The 23,715-nt window shown below is 40.8% G+C and overlaps 1 long non-coding RNA gene across 8 annotated transcripts in view; it reads left to right on the top strand.

The window, feature by feature from the left end:
* Positions 1–558: 558 nt before the first annotated feature.
* LOC102166571 (uncharacterized) overlaps positions 559–23,715 on the top strand; it is a 73,380-nt gene continuing 50,223 nt past the window's right edge. For all 8 annotated transcript variants that reach the window (XR_014835469.1, XR_014835464.1, XR_014835465.1 and 5 more), the window contains exons 1-2: positions 559–867; positions 2,992–3,069. This is a non-coding gene — a long non-coding RNA (uncharacterized LOC102166571). The remainder of the gene's footprint in view (positions 868–2,991; positions 3,070–23,715) is intronic.

Here is a 23,715-nt window from a genome sequence, read left to right as displayed (position 1 = left end):
TAGCTTCGAACTGCATGACACACGTTACTTCCCAGGGAGAGACACCAAACAAACTCAGAGACCTCTCTCTGGACTTTACGTGAATCTGTGCGATTGACCATGGGGAACCACAAGCTCCAGAATGTGGGCTCGACAAGACTGAAAGAGCTCACGTGAAGACAGCACCGTCACTCCGCACAGCCAGCGACTGAGCCTAACCGCGCTACTGACCGGGGCAGCTACGATACCCCTTCCGGACAGTCAGTAGCACAGACCCGCTCGGAGAAAATGTAGTGTGAAAAATACCCGCACGCGCAAGCGCACGGAAATGCACGCACGCACGCATGCGCAAGCGCAAAGACGCATACGTTCACCTCTCACGCTGCGCTTCAACTCTGCGACCTCGGGGCCCCCCCAAACAGACGGCCAATCGGAACTGGGCAGACGACTACGGAGGGTGGGAGTAGAGGACTTCCGTCGCTGGTTGGGACAACGGAAGAGCAATCTCGCCCTGACCAATCATCACTCATAATCCTTTCCGACCCCTCCCACCGCCTCCGGGAGCCAATCCCTTGCCCCGTTGCCGTCAGCCCCAGCTAGAGGTGACCATATAGAAACGAAGGGGTGAACTTGGAGTAGGTAGAAAGAAGGCTGCATCCTGGTATTCAGTGTGTACTCGTGCTCGAATGCTCCGGGAAGACGGAGAGGATACAATGGGGATGGACCCAGCGGCTCCATGAGAGCCTCCTCCGGGAACTGTGGTTAACGCCCTCCGCAGTGTACGTGAACCCTCAGTATTGGAACACGATGGATTATTCCAGAACGACCGCCTCCTACCCTCTAATGGTACCTTCCGAGTGAATGGTCTTACCTCCGGCCCTGTCAGTGGTACGTCCCATGACAGATGTTCCATCTCGCGCGCCCCTTGGTGGTGTCATCGGGGAACAGCCGATGCAGATGTTAGTGGACTATTCCAGGGTGGTCCCCAAAGGGAGGGAGGGCAAAGTTAGGATTAAAACCTCACAATTCGCTGGAGTCTTGGACCCGGCAAAAAGTCTTGCTAAACAGAAATGTACTTCTTTGTAGTGGCACCAAGCGTTTTCTCTGTGCTGGGCATTGGGCTTGCTTGCGCCTCCCTGGGTAATATAGAATAGGTGTAGTGCGGCAAGCCAGCCAGGGTTCCTCAAGGGGCAGGGGGGAGAAAGGTCCCGACGGGTCTCTGATGTCCTGGTGAGGGGCAGGCCTCTGTCCTTGACTGTGAGTACTAGGGGAAAAAGAGAGCAGGACCTTTGGTTCTGTTAGGAAAAAGGCCCTCTTGGAGTTCCCGTCGTGGCGCAGTGGTTAACGAGTCCGACTAGGAACCATGAGGTTGTGGGTTTGATCCCTGGCCTTGCTCAGTGGGTTAAGGATTCGGCGTTGCCCTGAGCTGTGATGTAGGTTGCAGACGTGGCTCGGATCCTGCGTTGCTGTGGCTCTGGCGTAGGCCGGTGGCTACAGCTCCGATTGGACCCTTGGCCTGGGAACCTCCATATGCCTCGGGAGCGGACCTAGCAAAGACAGAAAGACAAAAAAAAAAAAAAAAAAAAGGCCATCTCCCAGTGGTCTCTCTGTCCCTGAGGACGTGAGATAAAGTCCACAGGATTTGTCACCATCCTGTTACCTCTGAACATGTTCCCTGGCAGAATTCTTGGCTTGTCTAGCTATGCCTCCCTCAAGAACTTTGCATCTGTTTATTCATTCCTTACCTCATTCATTCCTTCTCTCTAAAGTATATGTCAAGCACAATTATGGGTGTTGGGAAAGAGAAGAAAAACAACCCTTGCTCTCATGGAGGGTCTATTCTATTCAGCCCCCAAAGGTATGTGATTTGTCAGGTGTTGGTAACTGCTGTGATTAAAATTAAATCAGAATCGTCAAATAGAGAGGAGGGGGCCTATCTAGAAAGAGCAGTCAGGGAAGGTCTTTCTAAGATTGTGACATTTGAGCGGAAACCTAGAGGAGAGGAACATCTGAAAGAGATGCATGCCCCCCCCCTCCCCCGAGTTCGGTACGGGTCAGTGGAAAAGTTCCGGGGTGTAACTCAGTCTGTCATGTGTGAGAAGGTGAGGAGGCTGATTTGGCTGGCTCAGCATGATGGAGGGAGGGGTAGGAGATCTGGTGAAGGGGTAATGAGGGCCAGGTCCTGTAGAGCCTTCTGGGCCATGGTGAGGACTTTGTCTTGAGCCTCCAGAGGCCTTTTTAGCAGAGAATTCCCGTGTGTCTCTCTGAGGCCAGAGGCCCAAGTCGCCCCCTTGAGGAGGTGGAGCTCTTGGTTTACCCCAAAGAAGAGCCCCCTCCCCAGCCTCTCTGGGGAAGCTGAACATGCTCTCCTGGAAGATTATGGAGACTCAAGGGGAATCCCCCCAACTGCTCCCCATGAATATCCATGTCCAAAGATGATATGCTCATGTGGGGAAAAGCAAGGGCCCTCATGGTGTGAGCGAGGTCACACCCTGTCCTGTACAAAAGCACAGGAGGGACAATGTAACAGGCACAGAGAAGACAGAAGGAAAGGTAAAGCATTAGAGAGACAGGGACGTAGAAACTATTTCTGGGAACACAGTGTCCCCACTTAATTACCACCCTCGCGTGGGCCTGCAGCTCTGTCACTGGATGTGGTGTCTGCTCTGCAGGGGATGAGAAGCCCCTCCCGAGGGACTGTCTCTAGGGAATGACTCAGCTGCCTGTGTCCTGGCCTCAGTCACATTACCTTGACACACATCAGGGCCCTCTGCCCCTCAGGACAAAGACATGTTCCCGTTATAGGCAGGTTCATGATGTACGCAAGTTTCCCCACCTCCCTTCTAGCTCTTGACTGGCCTCCTGTTGATCTCAGTGCCAAGAAGGGCTTGAGGGGGAAAGAAGAGTGAAGGATCTCTACATTTTTGGTGGGTCCTTGGGTGCAGTGATGAATCGGATGTATTTCCCAACCTGCTTGGAGGCTCACCTGTACTTTCACTACCCCCTCCACAGGGAAGGTGAGAGTTCCATTCCATACATCAGGAGTCAAGCAGGGTGTTTGATCCAGAGACACAGAAACATATCCTGACGGTGAGTCGGTCCCAGGGTCCTTGTTGTCTCAGGCCAAACCTCCCCCTCCCCATACTCCCACAGCCTGGCCTGGGCTGTGCTGAGCCTTTCCTGCCTCCTCCCAGGAGCCCAAGTTTGCATCCATTTCCTCCTGTCCTCTTGAGCTGAGAACTCCCATCCACCCTGGCCTCAGGCTCCCCATCTGCTAACGGTGACCTCCTTGTTGGGGGTTGGGCAGAGTAACTGCGTGAATATGTGTACATAGGTTTTGTCCCAGGCCCCCTAGCAAGGGTAGGAGTGATGCCACAATATATTGTCCTTATCCTTATCATTACCGTGGTCTCCTGTGAGGTGTACATGACTGAGGACGTGCCCTCCCTGAGGATGGGGACCCTAAGCTTTCATTTCCATGGTCCCAGGGCAGGCATGGGAGACTCACAGCAAACGTGAGATCTCACGCCTTCTTCTAGGACCTGTGAGAGTGAGGCCCATCCTGCCTTCCTCTCCAGAACATTCTGGATTCAGATACGTGAACAGCTCAGAGAACCAACCCTCTGGGAAAAAGACACCCCCCTCCTAAACAGTTCAGAGACCTCATGCCCTGGTACAGAGTCCCACAAAGAGTGCAGACATCTCACATCCTAGACACCACCCACAAACAGCTCAAATACATTACACCTGTCTGCACAGTCCCCAAGCAGCTCAGACAGTTTTGACTGTGGATGCAGAAAAATTAGGATCCCTCAGACAAGGAGAGGCATTCACCCCCCACGGGTTCTGCAAGGGTTAAGGTGTAAAACCCCTGCAGTTGCTGACCAACAGTGCACTCCGAAGGAATTCCGGGTGAAAAACAGGATGAGGCCCTCTGTGCTCTGGACAAGCAGGCCCTTATTTAGTTATGTGCATATCTCAGGAAGAAGTTCAGTGACCCAAGATTCTTCCATCCACAGAAAAGCGTGAACCTCCTTAACCTTAGCTATCTGATTTTTGTGGTTAACAGGAATCTTTTTACCAATACGCATGCTTGACTGCTAGCATTTTCTAGCCCCAGATCATCTCGGTTTCTCCGCTACCTCTCCAGAGCTAACCGAGGAGCTGTCTCCCAGGCTGTAGTCCTCCGGATGACCCCGAGTAAAACTTAAGCCCACAACTCTCAAGTTGTGTGTTTTGCTTTAAGTGCACACCACTCCAGGCAACAGGTCCCCTTCAGCTTAGAGGCCTCACACACCTCCCCCCAGAGCCTAGAGGCTGCACTCTGGGACACAGAGCCACACATCTCCAGTTCTGGGCTGCTGTGTGGGCAGTGACAGTGAGTCTTTGTTCCAACAGGCCAGGGGAGACACCTGGGGAGTTCCCATACCCCCAGTGTCGTCAGTCTTCCCAATGCCCAGCGCAGAGTAGGCAAACACTGGATGTGTGTTGAATGACTGTGTTTTGAGTCAGAAATTCGTCTTAGTCATATATAGTAAACATGCAATCACAGAGCTGTGTGTCGAAGGAAGGTAGCAGCGATCATTAAAAAGCTCTATATATCCATTAATAAGCAGTGATCATTGGATGAGAAGTGATCAGCGATGGTTTCATATTATATCATGGAGAACACTCTGTCCATCAAAAAGGATGAGGGGACTAGTGTGTACCAATCAGAGGCATCTTTTTCCCGGCATGTTGTGGGATGTAGGGAAGCAAATGGGGATGTTCATAGTGGGGCCTAGTGTGTGTGTGTGTGTGTGTGTGTGTTTGTGTGTGCGTGTTTGTTCTTGTTGTTGAAATACAGAGTAATGTGTTTGAAAGAAACCAGGAAATGCCCATAACTAACCCCAGCTGCAAGCACAGGAAACAGAGAGTATGAAGGAATGTCATGACCTGTGTATTCCATGTACTGATATACTAATGGAATCTTTCACGGCAACCCCATACTCACCTATCATTGAATAACTCTTTATAAAGCAAAGTCACAGAGCATTTGAGTGAGGGCATCTGCATGGTGTCCAGGACAGGGTTCTCAAACTCACATGCCCCAGAGCCAGGCAGTTAATGCGCACAGGAGAACCCAGCTCTGGGGAAGGTGAGGAAGAGCAGCACACGGTAAATATTCCCTACCAATCAGCCTCCGGAGTGGGTACTAAAGAAAAGATGGGGCTGGTGCAGACTCCAGAACCTCACAACAACCTTCTCATCATCATGAATAGTAGTAATTGTCAGAATAGCAACATCTACCCTGACAGGACCTCAGAAGTTTCCCCCAACCTCTTCATCTCAGTATGGGCGCACGTGCACACACACATACATCTGCCTCATGAGAAAGATAATGGATCCTCTTCACACAGCATTCAGGAACTAGTTAAGACTTACTTAGGAACTGGTTCTGCCCTGGATAAATTAACGAGTTTGGGTTTATCTTCCCACTGTAAATAACTAAAAAATTGGAAGTGATGGCTTTCAAACCATGCAGGATGTCGATTTCTAAGAGAAGGGGGGGAAATGAGGTGGGCACTGCAGTTTCCCCCAGCTTACTTCCTGGAATGAGTTTCCAGGCATCATTGCAGGGAGAAGAGACCTGAACAGAGGCCAGCATTTCTTCCAGAGTTGAGGAAATAGAGTTCAGCATTCAGGGAAGGCAAGGTAGGTATGATGGAGAGGTGAGGGCTGCAGAGAGAAGAGAGAGAGTTCTCCAGAGCTTAGCAGTTGGTCCCCTAGAAGTGTCATGCTGTATTCTCCACTTTGCTTTTTTTTTGGGGGGACCACACCCTGGGCATGTGGAATTTCCCGGGTGCCACAGCAGCCATCCAGCCACTGCAGTGTTAATGCCAGATCTTTAATCCCCTGCACCACAAGAGAACTCCCCCTGCTGAATTCTGATCTGTTCATTTGTGTGAAGAAGCTACCCAAGGCTAGGGTAAAAACCTCCACAAAAGAGTGGGTGGAAGAACCCCAGAGCTCACAGAGTGATGGAAATATTTTCTATTCTCACCTGCCAGAAGGGAGAAAATTCTCAGAATATGTGTGTATCTTGTAGGTTATTCAGCAAGATACTACCTCAGTTGTGGGTTAAATTAGCCCTAGATTAGTGACTGTTCTTGTCCCATCTAACAATGCCTCAAAGAAAACCTGAAAGAATAAAACCATTTCCAAGTATTTAAAAAGTATCACAGGATAGATCTTAACTTAAAGGAATTATTACTATTTTTATTTCTACTCTTATAAAATCCAGAACCCGGCAATGTAAAATTCTCAATATCTGGCATCCAAGAAAACTTGTATTAAAATAGCTATAGCAATTTTTGATATAGAAAAAATTGACTCAATTATCAACAGCAATTCTCTGATAGAAACAGAGAAGAAAAAAAGACATATTTCATAAAGAGGGACAAAATTAAAACAGACAACAGAATTCTCATCATAATCTATGCCTCTCAAAATTCTCTAATTAGTGTGTCAATGCTTTTTAAAAATTGAACATGAATTGAAAAATGTTTAAGCCAATAATTAAACAAACTAAAAATCTGAGAAAAGTCATTGCCAGAAGATTTGCCCTACAAAGTCTGTTAAGAAGTTCTTTAGGGAGTTCCCGTAGTGGCGCAGTGGTTAACGAATCCGACTAGGAACCATGAGGTTGCGGGTTCCGTCCCTGCCCTTGCTCAGTGGGTTGACGATCCGGTGTTGCCGTGAGCTGTGGTGTAGGTCGCAGACGCGGCTCGGATCCCGCGTTGCTGTGGCTCTGGCGTAGGCCCGTGGCTACAGCTCCGATTTGACCCCTAGCCTGGGAACCTCCATATGCCGCGGGAGCGGCCCAAGAAATAGCAAAAAGCCAAAAAGCCAAAAAAAAAAAAAAAAAAGAAGTTCTTTAGGGAGAAGGAAAGTGATCTCAGAAGGAAATTTGGATCTATGTAATAAGTGAGCAATGCTGGAAAGGTAAGTTTGTCTATAAATATACCTTTAAAATATTTAATTTCTTTAAATAAAAATTGTCTAAAGCAAAAACAGTAGCAATATATTGTGGTATTTGTTACATTTGTAGATATAAAATGTAAGAGAACAATAGCACAAAAGATGGCAGGAAGGAAAGGGAAATATACAATCATAATGTTCTTATATATGAAGTAGTATAATATTAAGTGAAGCCATAATATAAGAAGTTAAAAATGTATATTATGAACTCTAGAGCCACCACTACCAAGACTTTTAAAATCGATGTACAACTAGTAAGCCAACAGTGGAGATAAAATGGAATAATAAAAAACACTCAACTAATCCAAAAGGAAGGAAAGAAATGGAAAATTGGTTATTAAAAAACAGACGTGATAAATAGGAATGCATAGCCAAATGGTAGATTTCAGATTAAACTGCTGGAGTTACCACTGTGTTTTAGGGGATTATGAGCCCAACTAGTATCCATGAGGATGTGGGTTTGATCTCTGGCCTCACTCAGTGGGTTAAGGATCTGGCATTGCTTTGGCTTTTGTGTAGACTGGCAGCTGCAGCTCTAATTTGACTTCTAGCCTGGGAACTTTCATATGTCTCAGCTGTGGCCCTAAAAAGCAAATAAATAAATAAATGAATAAATAAATAAAACTGTTTACATACTAAGCATACTTTGCTTACACATGTCAATTAAAAGACCTAGTTTGTTAGATCACATTATACATGGAAAACAAAAACCCCTTCTTAAATATAAATAAATTAATAATTTAAAATTAAATGAATGGAAAAAGTTTTACTGCCAAATCCTGAATCAAATGGAAGGTGGAGAGGCCAAATTAATATTATCTAAAATATACTTCAGAATGAGGATTTTTACCAAGGATAAATAGGGATAGTACATAATGATGGAGAATTCCATTTATTGAGAAGATATAAAATCATGACTATGCATGCAGTTTCAAAATACAGGAGCCAAAAGCTGGTAGGATGGAAGGAAGAAACAGACAAATCCACAGTTGTGTTGGAGACTTTAACCTTTCTCACTCAGTAATTAATACAAGTGAGAAAAAAAATCAGAAAATTTATAGAAGACTTGAATAACACTATCAACTAACTTAACATAATAGATATTTATAGAAAAACAGCAGCAGAATATATGTTCTTCTAAAGTGCACATGAAATGTTCGCCAAAATTGGTCATTAAAAAAACTCTGAGTTCAAAAGGAATGAAATCTCACAAAGTATATTATATGACTACAGAAGAATTAAATAGAAAATAGCTGTGGAAAGATAACTGGAAAATCACAAACTATTTATAAATTAAACAGCACTTCAAATGAATGCAAGGATCAAAGAAATTGATATTACAACAATTTAAAATTTATGAGGTAATGCTAAAAATTCATAGTGGGAAATTTATAGCATTAAATGCTTGTATTAGAAAAGGAAAAAGGCCAATGATTATTCAAAAATCAATTATCTTCTACCTTAAGAAACTAGTAAAATAAAATCAATTTAACCCCAAAAAGGGGGGTGGGGGGATGTGCCTGGGCTGTGGGGTGGAAATCATGTGAAATCAGATTGTTATGATCATTATACAACTACAGATGTGATAAATTCATTTGAGTAATAAAAAAAAATGGAAAAAAAACCCCAAAGAAAGAGAAGACAAAAATAACAAACATCTTGGCAGAAATCAATTAAATGGAAACCTGAAAATCAGTACCAAAAAAAATCAATGAAACCAATGATTGATAACTTTGAATAGATCAATAAAATAACAAACCTTTAGCCAGATTGATAAAACAAAAGAGAGAAAGAAGGGGTGTTGACACAAATTACCAATTTTAGTGATGCCATAAGGGACATCTGTACAGAGTTTTCAGATATTAAATGCACAATAAGGGAAGATTATAAAAATATTATTCATAATTTCTTGAGAGTATATCTTATGTTAGGTATTCTTACTACACACACACACACACACACACACACACACAACCTAACAAAAAATAAAAATTAAGGGACATAAATTTTGGGAGGTGTTGGATATGTCCATTACCTTGATTTTGATGATGGTATCATACATCCAAACTCATGAAGTTGTACACATTAAATATATACAGTTTGTTGTATATCAATTATACCTTGATAAAGCTGTTTAAAAAAGGACAGCAGAAAAAAAATCCAAAAAATTTGACACTTAAGTAAAATGAGAACATTCCTTGAAAAATGCTGCCTAGCAAAGGCCACTCAGAAAGAAATAAAGATGAATAACCGTATATCTATTAAAGAATTTATATTCCTTTACCCAATTTTATGAGTCCATTGTTACCCTGACACCAAAACCAGACAAAGACAACACAAGAAAAGAAAATCATAGACCAATATTTTAATAAATATAGACATATTAATCCTCAGCAGAATGCTAGCAAGCTAAATTATATAGCATGAGCAAGTGAGATTTATTCCAGGAAGGCAAAGTTGATTTAACATTAAGAATTTATTATGTTAATATACCATATCAATAGAATAAAGGACAAAAACCACATGATCATCTCAGCTGAATAAAAAGCATTGGACAAAATTCAGCATTCTTTAATGATAAAAACTCAATTAAACTAGAAATAGAAGGAAACATCTTCAACTTAATATAAGTCGTCTACAAACCTCCACAGCTAACACTGTACTTAATGATAAAAGACAGAAATACTTTCCCCTAAAGTCATGCAATGATGTCATCTCCTACCACTTCTATTCCACATTGTTCTGGAGGTTCTGGCCGGGGCAATTCAGCAAGAGAAAGAAATAAAATGAATCTAGACTGGAAAGGAAGTAAAACTTTTCTATTTGCAGATGACATAATACTGTGTATAGAGAATCCTAAAGAACCCACAGAAAAGCTATTAGATCTAATACAGGAGTTCAACAAGGTTACAGAATACAAAATCATACACAGAAGTAAATTATATTTCTATAAACTTGTCATGAATAATTCAAAAGTGAAATTAAGAAAATAGTTCCACTTACAATAGCATCAAAAGGATAATATCAGGAATAAATTTAACAACTGATATACAAGACTTGTACACTGAAAAGTATAAAACATCACTGAATGAAATTAAAGATCTAAATAAGTGGAATGGTATCTCTGTTCATGGATAGGAGGAAGACTAACTATTAAGTTAAGATGACAAAAATCTCCCCTATGGAACTACAGATTCAATGCAATCCCTAACAAAATTTGAACTGCTCTTTCCCCCCAGTAATTAACAAGATGATCCTAGATTTGTAATATATAAAAGGGTACTGGAATAGCAAAAACACTCTTGGAAAAGAACAAAGCTGAAGTAATTATACTTCCCAATTTCAAAACCTACTAAAAAGCTACTTTATTTATTTATTTTTTCCCTGTCATTTTTTCTTAATGAATTTTATTACATTTATAGGTGTACAGCAATCATCACAAACAAATTTTAAGGCATTTCCATCCCAAACCCTCAGTGCATCCCCCCTCCCCTCAACCTGTCTCATTGGGAAACCATAAGATTTTCAAAGTCTGTGAGTCAGTATCTGTTCTGCAAAGAAGTTCATTGTGTCCTTTTCTTAGATTCCACATGTAAGTGATAGCATTTGATGTTGGTTTCTCATTGTTTGACTGACTTCACTTAGCATGATAATTTCTAGGTCCATGTTGCTGCAAATGCCATTATTTCTTTCCTTTTAATGGCCGAGTAATATTCCATTGTGTATATGTACTACACCTTCTTTATCCACTCCTCTGTTGATGGACATTTAGGTTGTTTCCATGTCTTGGCTATTGCAAATAGTGCTGCAATGAACATTGGAGTACATGTATCTTTTTGAGCCATGGTTTTCTCTGGATAGATGCCAGGAGTGGGATTGCTGGACTAAAAAGCTACTTTAGGAGTTCCCATTGTGGCACAGCAGAAATGAATCTGACTAGGAACCATGAGGTTACGGGTTTGATCCCTGGCCTTGCTCAGTGGGTTAAGGATCTGATGTTGCCATGAGCTGTGGTGTAGGTCACAGACATGGCTTGGATCTGGCGTTGCTGTGGCTCTGGCGTAGGCCGGCAGCTGTAGCTCTGATTAGACCCCTATCCTGGGAACATCCACATGCCACAAGTGCAGCCCTAAAAAAAGACAAAAGACGAATCAATCAATCAATCAATCAATAAATAAAATAAAAAGCTACTTTAATCAAGACAGTATGGTACTGACATAGGATAATACACAGACAATGGAATAGAATGGAGAATCCAGGAAAAAACCCATATCCCTATGGTCACTTGATTACTGTCAGGGGTGCCAAGGTCATCCAATGCAAAGGATAATGTTTCAACAAATGGTCTTGGGACAACTGAATGTTCACATGCAAAAGAATGAATTTAGACCTATACCTCACACTATATATAGCAGTTAGCTTAAAATTGATCAAAAACTGAAATGTAAGAGCTAAAACTACAAAACACTCAGAAGAAAACATAGAGGACTGGAGCTCATCTTCTCTCAACTGCTGAACAACCTTCAACCAAATAGGCTGAAAACTATCAAAAAAGATATCCTACTCCAGAAGACAAAGAGGAGGCCACATCAAGACCATAAGTGGGGCAATTATGTAATATAAGAAACCCCATCCCCACAGGGTGGATTGCCCACAGACTGTAAAGTAACTATCACAGAGATGCACCTATGGAAGTCAGAGTTCTGAGCCCCACATTAGGTTCCCATGCCTGGGGACCTGGCATTGGAAGAAAGAGCCCTCAGAGAATTTGGTGTTGAAGGCCAGCAGGTCTTGTACACAAGAACTCCACAGGACTGGGGGAAATGAAGAACCTATTCATGACAGGTGCACACACACTTTCATGTGCACTGGGTCCATGGGCAAAACAGAGATTCCATAGGATTCTTGGGCAGATCTAACTGCAGTTCTTTGAGGATTTCCTGGGAAAAAAGCGGGTTAATGGGTCTCATTGTGGGGGAAGGACATTGGAAGCAAAGTTCTCAGGAATAACCATCAGTGTGTGTTCTTCTAGAGGTGGCCACTTTGGAAAAATCTGGCCCCACCCATCAGGGCTGAGAAACCCCAGGCCAAACAATAATCTGGGTGGGATCACAGCCCCACACATTATCAAACAGACTGCTTAAAGAACTCCCCTTCCAGGCAGACAGCCACTCCTTATCTCACCCAGAGACAAAGCCCCACCCACCAGATGGAAAAGAATCAGCTGCACCTACTGGTGGGCAGGCACTAGTCTCTCCCATTAGGAAGCCTACAGCAAGCCCCCATACCAGATTCAGCCACAAGGCGGTGGACATCAGAGTCAAGATAGGCTAAATTCTATTGTCTGCAAAAAGGGAACAATACCAAAAATCTATACAAAATGAAAAGGCAGAGAATTATGACTCAGATAAGGGAGCAGGAAAAAACCCCAGAAAAACAGCTAAGTGACTGGAGATTACCAACCTCCATGAAAAAGATTTTAGACTGATGATAGTGAAGGCAATTCAAGTCTTGGAAATAAACTGGAGGCAAAGATTAATAAGTTACAAGAAACATCGAGCAAAGAAGTACAAGATTTAAGGATTAAGCAAGTAGAGATGTAAAATACAATAACTGAAATAAAAACTTCATTAGAAGCAACCAACAGCAGAATACAGGAGGCAGAAGAATGAATAAGTGAGGTGGAGGACAGACTGGTGGAAATCACTGATGTGGAACAGAAAAGAGAAAAAAGATTTATTTATTTATTTATTTCCACTGTACAGCATGGGGACCAAGTTACACATTCACACATACATACATTTTCCTCCCATCGTTGTATTGCGATTTAAGTATCTAGACATAGTTCTCAATGCTACACAGCAGGATCTCATTGTAAATCCATTCCAAAGGCAATAGATTGCATCCATTAACCCCAAGCTCCCGATCCCTCCCACTTCCTCCCTCTCCCCCCAGGCAGCCACAAGTCTATTCTCCAAGTCCGTGAGTTTCTTTTCTGTGGAACTGTTCTTTTGTGCTGTATATTAGATTCCAGTTATAACTGATATCATAAGGTATTTGTGTTTCTCTTTCTGACTTATTTCACTCAGTATGAGAGTCTCTAGTTCCATCCTTGTTGCTGCAAATGGCATGATGTCGTTCTTTTTTATGGCTGAGTAGTATTCCATTGTGTATATATACCGCATCTTCCTAATCCAATCATCTGTTGATGGACATTTGGGTTGATTCCATGTCTTGGCTATTGTGAATAGTGCTGCAGTAACCATGTGGGTGCATGTGTCTTTTTCAAGGAAAGTTTTGTCTGGATATATGCCCAAGAGTGGGATGGCTGGGTCATATGGTATAGTTTTGTAAGATACCCCCCATACTCTTCTCCATAGTGGTTGTACCAGCTTACATTCCCACCACCAGTGCAGGAGGGTTCCCTTTTCTCCACACACCCTCTAGCATTTGTTATTTGTGGACTTATTAATGATGGCCATTCTGAGTGGTGTGAGGTGGTATCTCGTGGTAGTTTTGATTTGCATTTCTCTAATAATCAGGGATGTTGAGCATTTTTTCATGTGCTTGTTGGCCATCTGTATATCTTCCTTGAAGAAATGTCTATTCAGGTCTTTTGCCCATTTTTCCATTGGGTGGTTGGCTTTTTTGCTGTTGAGTTGCAGAAGTTGCTTGTATATTCTAGAGATTAGGCCCTTGTCCATTGCATCGTTTGAAACTATTTTCTCCCATTCTGTAAGCTGTCTTTTTGTTTTCTTTTTGGTTTCCTTTGCTGTGCAAAAGCTTGTCAGTTTGATTAGGTCCCACTGGTTTATTGTTGCTCTTATTTCTATTGCCTTGGGAGAATGACCTGATAAAATATTCATGAGGTTGATGTCAGAGAATGTTTTGCCTATGTTCTCTTCCAGGAGTTTGGTGGCTTCTGGTCTTATATATCAGTCTTTCAGCCATTTTGAGTTTATTTTGGTGCATGGTGTGGGGTGTGCTCTAGTTTCATTGATTTGCATGCAGCTGTCCAGGTTTCCCAACAATTCTTGCTGAAAAGACTGTCTTTTTCCTGTTTTATGCTCTTGCCTCCTTTGTCAAAGATCAATTTACCATAGGTGTCTGGGTTTATTTCCGCGTTTTCTATTCTGTTCCATTAGTCTGTCTGTCTGTTTTGGTACCAGCACCACCCTGTCTTGATGACTGTGCCTATGTAATAGTGCCTGAAGTCTGGGAGAGGTATGCCTCCTGCTTGGTTTTTGTTCCTCAGGATTGCTTTGGCAATTCTGGGTGTTTTGAGGTTCCATATAAAATTTTGGATTGTTTTAGTTCTGTGCAAATGGTCATGGGTAATTTTATAGGGATTGCATTTAATCTGTAGATTGCTTTGGGTAGTATGGCCATTTTTACAGTATTATTTTTTCCAACCAAGGAGCATGGAATCTCTTTCCATTTCTTTACAGCTTCTTTAATTTCCTTGATTAATATTTTATAGTTCTTGGCATATAAGTCTTTCACCTCCTTCATCAAGTGTATACCCATGTATTTGATTTTTTGGGTGCAATTTTAAAAGATATTGTGTTTTTGTATTCCTTTTCTAATATTTCATTGTTAGTACACAGAAATGCGACTGATTTCTGAATGTTAATCTTATACCCTGCTACTCTGCTGAATTTGTTGATCAGTTCAAGTAGTTTTTGGGTTGAGTCCTTAGGGTTTTCTATATGTTGTATCATGTCATCTACATACGGTGACAGTTTCTTTAAAATATACAAGCAACTTCTGCAACTCAACAGCAAAAAAGCCAACCACCCAATGGAAAAATGGGCAAAAGACCTGAATAGACATTTCTTCAAGGAAGATATACAGATGGCCAACAAGCACATGAAAAAATGCTCAACATCCCTGATTATTAGAGAAATGCAAATCAAAACTACCACGAGATACCACCTCACACCACTCAGAATGGCCATCATTAATAAGTCCACAAATAACAAATGCTAGAGGGTGTGTGGAGAAAAGGGAACCCTCCTGCACTGGTGGTGGGAATGTAAGCTGGTACAACCACTATGGAGAAGAGTATGGGGGGTATCTTACAAAACTATACCATATGACCCAGCCATCCCACTCTTGGGCATATATCCAGACAAAACTTTCCTTGAAAAAGACACATGCACCCACATGGTTACTGCAGCACTATTCACAATAGCCAAGACATGGAATCAACCCAAATGTCCATCAACAGATGATTGGATTAGGAAGATGCGGTATATATACACAATGGAATACTACTCAGCCATAAAAAAGAACGACATCATGCCATTTGCAGCAACAAGGATGGAACTAGAGACTCTCATACTGAGTGAAATAAGTCAGAAAGAGAAACACAAATACCTTATGATATCAGTTATAACTGGAATCTAATATACAGCACAAAAGAACAGTTCCACAGAAAAGAAACTCACGGACTTGGAGAATAGACTTGTGGCTGCCTGGGGGGAGAGGGAGGAAGTGGGAGGGATCGGGAGCTTGGGGTTAATGGATGCAATCTATTGCCTTTGGAATGGATTTACAATGAGATCCTGCTGTGTGGCACTGGGAACTCTGTCTAGTCACATATGATGGAACACGTAATGTGAGAAAAATGAATGTATACATGTATGTGTAACTGGGACACCATGTGGTACAGTAAAAAAAGGTTAAACAATAAAATAAAACAAAAGAAAATAAAATATGCAAACACACACACACACACAAAATACCTAGAAGCATATGACAACAAAAATACAGCAATTGAAAACCTATGGGGTCCAGTAAAAGCAGTTCTAAGAGGAAAGTTTATAGCAATACAGGCCTACCTCAGGAAACAAGAAAAACCTCAAATAAAATACCTAACTTTATACCTAAAGCAACTAGAGAGAGAAGAACAGACAAGACCCAAACTTAGCAGAAGGAAAGAAATCATAAAGATCAGAGCAGAAATACATGAAGTAGAATGAAGAAAACAGAGTTCCTGCTGTGGCTCAGTGGTTAATGAACCCGACCAGTATGCATGAGGACATGGGTTCTATCCCTGGTCTTGCTTAGTGGGTTAAGGATCTGGCATTGCCGTGAGCTGTGGTGTAGATCACAGACTTGGTTTGGATCCCATGCTGCTGTGGCTGTCCAATTCAATCCCTAGCTTGGGCACTTTCATGTGCTGTGGGTATGGCCCTAAAAAGACAAAAAACAAACAAACAAAAAAACAAACAGAAAACCCCCCAAAAAAACAAAACAAAAAAAAATGAAGAAAACCATAGAAAAGATGAATGTAACTAAAAGCTGCTTTTTCAACAAATTAAACAAATTTGATAAACCCTTAGCCAGACTCATCAAGGAAAAAAGAGAGAGGACTTAAATCAATAATATTAGAAATGAAAAAGGAGAAGTTACAACAGACATCACAGAAATACAAAGGATTTTAAGAGACTACTACCAACAACTATATACCAATAAAATGGACAGCCTCGAAGAAATGGACAAATTCTTAGATAAGTACAATCTTCCAAGACTAAATCAAGATGAATTAGAAAAGATGAACAGACTAATCACAAGTACTGAAATTGAAAGTGTGATTTAAAAACTTCCAATAAACCAAAGTCCAAGACCAGATGGCTTCACAGGCAAATTATATCAAACATTTAGGGGACAGCTAACACTTATCTTTCTGAAAATATTCCAATAAATTGAAGATGAAGGAACACTCCCAAACTTAATCTATGAGGCCACCATCATGATGATACTAAAATAAGACAAAGAGACACAGAGAAGAAAATTACAGGCCAATATCACTGATGAATATAGATGCAAAGTTCCTCAACAAAATACTAGCAAACTGAATCCAACAATACATTAAAAGGATTGTACGCCATGATCTAGTGGGATTTATCTCAGGGATGCAAGAATTTTTCAATATTTGCAAATCAATCAGTGTGATATCAAATTGAAGAATAAAAACCATACGATGCCCTCAACATTTGCAAAAAAGCCTTTGACAAAATCTAACACCAATTTCTGATAACAACCTTCGAGAAAGTGGTCACAGAGGGAACCTACCTCAACGTAATAGAGGCCATATATGACAAACCCAGAGCTAACATCATTCTCAATGGTGAAAAGCTGAAAGAATTCCCATCAAGATCAGGAACAAAACAAGGATACCCGCTATCGCCATTACTATTCAACATAAGTTTTGGCAGTCCTAGCCATGGCAATCAGAGAAGAAAAAGAAATAAAAGAATCCATATAGGAAAGGAAGAAGTAAAATTATCACTGTTTGTAGATGACATGAAAATCCTAAAGATGCTATCAGAAAACTGTTAGAGCTCATCAATGAATTTGGTAAAGGCAAAGGATGCAAAATTTATACACAGAAATTGACTGCATTTCTGTATGCTAACAATGGACTATTAGAAAGAGAATTTAGGGAAACAATCCCATTTACCATTGTATCAAAAAAATACCTATAAATAAGCCAACCTAAAGAGACAAAAGACCTGTACTCTGAAAACCTTAAGATGCTGATGAAAGAAATCAAAGATGACACAAATAGATGGCAAGACATACCATGCTCTTGGATTGGAGTAATCAATATTGTTAAAATGATTATGCTACCCAAGACAATCTACAGATTCAATGCAATCCCTATCAAATTGCCAAGGACATTTTCCACAGAACACGAACAAAATTTTTAAAAGTTTGTTTAGAAGCACAAAAGACTCAGAATAGCTAAAACCATTCTGAGAACGAAAAATGGAGTTGAAGAATCAGGCTTCCTGACTTCAGACTGTACTACAAAGTTATAGTCATCAAAATAGTATGGTACTGGCACAAAGACAGAAATACAGATCAGTGGAACAGGATAGAAAGCCCAGAATTAAATGCATGAACCTATAGGCAACTATCTATGGCAGAGGAGGCAAGAATATACAATGGAAAAAAGACAGCTCCTTCAATAAGTGGTGCTGGGAAAACTGGACAGCTACATGTAAAAGAATGAAATTAGAATACTTCCTAACACCATACAAAAAAATAAATTCAAAGTGGACTAAAGACCTAAATATAAGACTGTATACAATAAAACTCTTAGAGAAAAACTTAGTCTGAACACACTCTGACATAAGCCACAGCAATATCTTCTCAGATCTACCTCCTAGAGTAATGACAACAAAAACAAAAATAAGCAAATGGGACCTAATTAAACTTAAAAGTTTTGACACACATGGTTCTTCCTTGTGACCAGCTTTTGCCCTTCTTTTAAAAGCCTTAGGAAGGTGAGATGCAGGCCTTCCTGGCTACAGAGGGAGATAGGAATAAGATGGCGGAGTAGAAGGACTGGAGCTCAACTTCTCTCCTAAAAACAACAAAATTTACAACCAAATGTTGAGCAATCTTCTAGCAAATGGACTGGAAACATTCAAAAAGATGTCCTACTCTGAAAGACAAAGAGGAGGCCACATCAAGAGGTAGGAGGGGCGATTATGTGATAGAAGCAACCCCATACATCCCGGGTGAGAAGCCCCAAAGACTGGAAAGCAACTGGTTCACAGAGAATCACATACAGGAGTGAGAGTTCTAAGCCCCACATCAAACCCTCACGTGTGGGGATATGGCACTGGGAGAAAGAGCTCCTGGAGCATCTGGCATTGAAGGCCAGTGGGGCTTGTGTGCAGGAGCTTCACAGGACTGGGGGAATCGGAGACCCCATTCTTAAAAGGCACACACAGATTTTCACGGGCACTGGGTCCCAGGGCAAAGCAACGTCTCCATAGGAATCTGGGTCAAACCTGACTGCAGTTCTTGGAGGACCTCCTGGGAAAACAGGGGTGAATGTGGCTTGTTGTGGGGGAAGGACATTGGAAGCAAAGCTCTTGGGAATATTCATCAGCATACCTTTCTATGGAGGTGGCTATTTTGGGAAAATCTGGCCCCACCTATCAGCACTGAGAAGCCCCAGGCCAAACAGCAATCCAGGTGGGATCACAATCCCGCCCATCAGTAAACAGGCTGCCTAAAGACCCCCCAGGTATACAATAGCCTCTAATCTCACCTAGAGACAAAGCCCCACCAACCAGAGGGATCAGAATAAGCTCCACCTACCAGTGGGCAGGCATCAGTCCCTTCCTTCAGGAAGCCTAAATCAATCCCCTGTACTGACTTCAGCCACAAGGGAGGCAGACACCAGAAGTAAGAGAGGCTACAACTCTATTATCTGTAAAAAGGTCACCACACCAAAAACCTATAAAAATGAAAAGACAGAGAACTATAACTCAGATAAGGGAGAAAGAAAAAAAAAAAACCCAGCAAAACAGCTAAGTGATCAGGAGATTCTCAGCTTCCAAGAAAAAGACTTTAGACTGTTGATGCTGAAGATGATGCAAGACATTGGAAATAAACTGGAGGCAAAGATGGATAATTTACAGGACACACTGAGCAAATAAATACAAATTTAAAACTTAAGCAAGAAGAGATGCAAAATATAATAACTGAAATAAAAAAATTCACTAGAAGCATCCAACAGCAGAATACAGGAGGCAGAAGAACAAATAAGTGAGGTGGAGGACAGATTAATGGAAAAAAATCTGAGGCAGAACAGAAAAGAGAAAAAAGATTGAAAACAAATAAAGAGAGTCTCAGGGAACTCTGGGACAACGTGAAACGCACCAAACGTGGGTGCCAGAAGGAGAAGAGAGAGAGAAAGGGTCAGAAATAATATTCCAAGAGATAATAGCCAAACACTTCCCTAACATGGGAAAGGAACCACTCACTCAAATCCAGGAAGCACAACGAGTACCATATAAAATAAACCCAAGGAGGAACACCCCAAGACACATATTAATCAAATGGACCAAAATTAAGGACAAAGAGAAAATGTTGAAAGCAGCTAGGGAAAAGAAACAATAACATACAAGGGAACTCTGATATGGTTATGGGTAGATTTTTCAGCAGAAACTCTGCAGGCCAGAAGGGAGTGGCATGATATACTTAACATGATGAAAGGAAAAAACCTCCAACCAAGATTACTTTACCCAGCAAGGCTCTCATTCAGATTTGAAGCAGAAATCAAAAGCTTCACAGTTAAGCAAACGTTAAGAGAATTAACTTAAGAGCAATACTAAACCAGCTTTACAACAAATACTAAAGGAACTTCTCTAGGCAGAAAAGAAAAGGCCTCAACCAGAATCAAAATACCACAAATGACTAGGCTCACCAGTAAAGGTATATATACAGTAAAGATTTGAAATCATTCACGTACAATTATGCCACCAAAATCAGAAATCGTGAGAAGAGGAGAGTACAAATGCAGGACACTGGAGATGCACTTGCAGGTAAGAGACCAACAACTTAAAACAATCTTGTGTATATATAGACTCTTATATCAAAACTTCAGAAAAACTGCAAACCAAAAATCTATGAGAGATACACAAAGAAATAAGAAAAATCAATGCAGATACAACACTAAAGATAGTTATCAAACCACAAGAGGAAAGAACAATAGAAGTAGGGAAGAAAAAAGAGCAACAAAAACAAATCCAAAGCAATGAATAAAATGGCAATAAGAACATACACATCAATAATTACCTTAAATGTCAATGGACTAAACACCCTAACCAAAAGATATAGACTGGCTGAATGGATACAAAACCAAGACCCACATATATGCTTTCTTCAAGAGACGCTTTTCACTTCTGGGGACACATACAAATTGAACATGAGAGGATGGAAGAAAATATTCCATGCAAACGGGAATCAAAAGGAAGCTGGAGTAGAAATACTCATATCAGACAAAATAGACTTTAAAATGGAGAATATTTTACGAGACAAGGAAGGACACTACATAATGATCAAAGGATCAATCCATTAGGAATATATAACAATTTTAAATATCTACGCAGCCAACATAGGTTCACCACAATACATAAGCCTAACAACTACTAACAACCGTAAAAGGACCAATTGACAATAACACAATAATAGTGGGGAACTTTAACACCCCACTTACAGCAATGGACAGATCATCCAGACATAGTAGATATTTATAGGACATTCCATCTAAAAGCAACACAATACACATTCTTCTCAAGTGCACATGGAACATTCTGTAAGATTGATCACATCCTGGGCTACAAATCCAACCTCGGTAACTTTAAGAAAATTGAAATCCTATCAAGCATCTTTTCCTATCACAAAACTATACAACTGGAAATCAACAACAAGAAAATGCAAAAACACAAACCTGTGGAGACTAAACAACATGCTACTAAACAACCAATGGATCACTGAAGAAATCAAAGAGGAAATTAAAGAGTACCTAGAAGCAAACGACAAAGATACAATGCTCCAAAACTTATGGGATGCAGCAAAAGCCGTTCTAAGAGGAAAATTTAAAGCAATACAAGCCCACCTCAGGAGATAAGAAAAAGCTCTAATAAACTAATTTTACATCTACAGTAGCTCAAGAGAAAAGAACAGACAAGGCCTAAAGTTAGTAGAAGGAAAGAAATCATAAAGATCAGAGCTGAAATCAATGAAATAGAAACAAAGAAAACCATAGAAAAGATCAATGAAACGAAAAGCTGGTTCTTTGAAAAGATCAACAAAATTGATAAACCCCTAGCCAGGCTTATTAGGCAAAAAAGAGAGAGGACTCATATCAATAAAATTAGAAATGAAAAAGGAGAACTAACAATGGATATCACAGAAATACAAAGGGTAACTTAGAACACATGAGTATATTCACAAAACACATGAGCTATCAATACCGAATCATGAAGAATCAGAAAATATGAAATACCAATAAACAAGTTAGGAAATTGAATCAGTAATTTAAAACTTCCCAACAACAAAAAAAGCTCAGGACCAGACGGCTTTGCTGGTGGATTTTACCAAACAATTAAAGAAGAATTATTAATGTCAATTCTTCTCAAACTCTGAGAAAAAATCAAAGAGGAGGGAACACTTCCAAACTCATTCTACATGACCAGCATTATCCAAAAATGCTGGCATTATCCAAAGCCAGATAAGCACACTACAAGAAAGTAAAACTATATAGACCAATATCCGTGATTACTACATATGTAAAAATTCTCAACAAAATATTTGAAAACTACAAAAATATTTGCAAACTGAATTCATAAACATATTAAAAGTATTATACACCACAACCAGGTGGGATTTATTCCTAGGATGCACATATGCAAGTCAACAAATACAACACATAGAATTAATAGTATGAAAGATAAAAATCACATGATCATTGCAATAGGTACATAGAAAGCATTTGACAAAATACAACAGATTTTCATGATAAAAAGCCTCAACAGATTGGGAATAGGAGTAGCATACCTCAGTATAATAAAGGCTGCATTCCACAAAATGACTGTTAGCATTATACTCAACAGAAAAAACTGAAAGCTTTTCTTCTAAGATCAGGAACACACTCTTCAAGGGTCAAGGATGCCTACTCTTACCAGTCTTATTAAATATAGTACTGGAAGTCCTAGCTAAAGCAACTAGGCAAGACAAAGAAATAAAAGGTACCCAAACAGAAAGGGAGAAGTAAAATTGTTGCCATTTGCAGATGATATAATTTTGTATACAGCAAATCCCAAAGACTGAACCAAAAGTTTGTTGGAACTAATCAATGATTTCAGTAAAGTTACAGGATATAAAATCAATATACAGAAATCAGTTGCATTTCTATAAACTGATAATGAAATATCTGAAAAAGAAATAAAACTGTCCCATTCACAATAGTATCAAAAACAATGAAATACTGGAGTTCCCACTGGCATAGATGCAAGGCTAGATTGCAGGCTGAACTGAGTCTTGGCAGAACACCTTATGATTCCTCTGTGAGCAAAGAGAGATAAGCAGCTTGGTTGTAACAGAGCAGGATCTATGGGGTCTTCCCAGGACAGACTCCCACTCCCATGTCCTCTACCTGACTTTTGTCTGTAGAAAAACTTTAGCCAAAGGATAAATTTAACCAGAGAAGTGAGAAAACACAGAAGCAAAGGAAAACAAATACAACCAGGTAATAATAGTTTAGTCATTAAACAAAGTCAAGGACCTTTACTTTCTCTTCAAAGGCTATAGATAATCTTCTGAGCCATATCTTTTGAGCTGTTTTACAGATACTGAAACCCTTACCAGGTAGAAGTTAACTATATGATGACTAGACTGTAGCCATGACATAAGCTGCTTCATCTTACACAGTTCTGAGAACTTGTCTCAAGAAAACGGGAACAAACCCACCCTGGAATCGAAGATTAACTGTACTTAAAACAATCAAGATGATGCTGATCAGACCACCACATGACTAATTTCAAGATGACTGTCAGAGCTGACTGTGCATGTTGTATGTATCCCCCTTCTTCTGCCTCTCCGTGAAACCACCCTTTAAAAGGTCTTGCTCCCTGATGGGCAGTGTGGGTTGGCTTTTGGACATGAGTCCACCTTCTTCCCAGGTTACCAGCCTCCTGAGTAAAGCAACATTTTTTTTTCCTGCCAATACTCATCTCTCCAGTATTGGCCTATGAGCAGTGAACAGCCAAACCTGAGTTCAGTAACATGGCGAGGAACTGCTTCTCACTTGCCTCCCTATCTGGCTGGAGGCTGATATAAGGTTATAACTCATCTGTTTCTGGTTTCAGTTGAGTGCAGAGCAATACTCACCCCACCCTGCATCTG

Source organism: Sus scrofa, chromosome X (genome assembly GCF_054392235.1).
Source record: "Sus scrofa isolate SSC_HxYL_T2T_F1_AM1 chromosome X, Sscrofa_HxYL_maternal_Yorkshire_Landrace_v2.0, whole genome shotgun sequence".
Taxonomy (NCBI): Eukaryota; Metazoa; Chordata; class Mammalia; order Artiodactyla; family Suidae; genus Sus; species Sus scrofa.
The sequence above is the reverse complement of the archived record's forward strand: the minus strand, read 5'-3'. Positions and strand labels throughout refer to the sequence as shown.